This window comes from Octopus bimaculoides, chromosome 16 (genome assembly GCF_001194135.2).
Source record: "Octopus bimaculoides isolate UCB-OBI-ISO-001 chromosome 16, ASM119413v2, whole genome shotgun sequence".
Classification (NCBI taxonomy): domain Eukaryota; kingdom Metazoa; phylum Mollusca; class Cephalopoda; order Octopoda; family Octopodidae; genus Octopus; species Octopus bimaculoides.
In genome coordinates, this window is record NC_068996.1 from 712,562 (window position 1) to 714,136 (window position 1,575).

The following is a 1,575-nucleotide window of genomic DNA, read 5'->3' on the forward strand; positions in this document are numbered from 1 at the left end:
TATATATATATGTAGGTATTTATATATATATATATATATATATATATATATAACTTGTACGCATTTCTACACATGCATACACGTATGTATAAGTATATATTATTTAAATTTCCATTTTATTACTTGTTTCAGTCGTTGAACTGCGGCCATGCTGTGGCATTACATATACGTGTATGTGTGTGTATATGTATGCATAGAACCTATATATGTTGAAGTCTTTCTGCAAAAGTGTGATTCTTCAAATACACACATATATGTATGACTGTGTATACATTTTATGTATACACAGACATACATTTATACATGGATGTATCCACCCCCGCACATACTAACCAAATAAATGCCAAATTGAATTATTTATTTATACCACATGTAATTATATTATCTATGTTTTTATTCATCGATTTAGAGTTACCTGTCAGTATGCACACACACATATATACATTCTCACACACACACACTCACACACATATAGGCATACAGCTACAGTACTGCTTATATACATATTGCTATATATAATGTACATATATACATATACATATATATGTATATGTATGTATGTATGTATGTATATATATATATATGTATATACACACACACACACACACACACACACACACACACACACACACACACACATATATATATATATATATATATATATATATACGTATATAGATATGTATATATATATGTGTGTGTGTGTAAGTGTGTGCACGCGAGTGTATATATATATGTATGTATGTAGATATGCCTTGAGTGTATGCGTTTGTAGGCATACACACAAAAGCGCAATGAAACGTATCTATGTATATGTACATACATGCATATATATACGTATGTTTATACACACGTATACACACACACACTCATACATATACATACATATACACGCACATAAAATATAAGTGTGTTTATGCAGGTATATACATACGTGTGTGTGTGTATGTTTTTTGTTTGTGTGTGTACAAGTTAAAATATACGCATGGAGAGGAACGGATCGGTCTTTGAACACATATAAGTATAATATACACAACGACTACATGAACACGTATATACATACCTAACACTGAGGTATATACATACCTAATACTAATTTTCAAACGGATATATATAAAGGTAGTAAGATGGCTTTGAAATTGTACAATTAGTAAAGAAGACAGTTATCTGGGCTCACCTGACATATGTGTAATTTAGTAGATACGCACCTACCTTCTTTTATATTTCGCACTATTTCTGTCTCACACAAACACACTCATTATCCTTCTCTATTTCTCTCTCTCTCTGTCTCTCTCTCTCTATCTACTTTCGTATTGTAATTTACTTGCGGAAGAGTTTGCATTCGATGAATCTGCCACGGAAGGCTTTCCATCCGTGATCATTGCATCGTTCTGTATACTTAGGAATTACAATAAGTGAGGACGTACATTTAAGATGAAATTTAAGTGAAATTTTACTGTAATTTTCTAACAAGGCATGCGACTGTGTTGTAGATCCCTCGTTTACTGTGTAGTATGTATATCCATACACAAACACACACACGTACATATATATATATATATATATATATATATA

At 31.1% G+C, this 1,575-nt stretch overlaps 1 protein-coding gene across 2 annotated transcripts in view; it reads left to right on the plus strand.

The window, feature by feature from the left end:
* LOC106873941 (homeobox protein OTX2-like) overlaps positions 1-1,575 on the plus strand; it is a 170,970-nt gene that overhangs the window by 915 nt on the left and 168,480 nt on the right.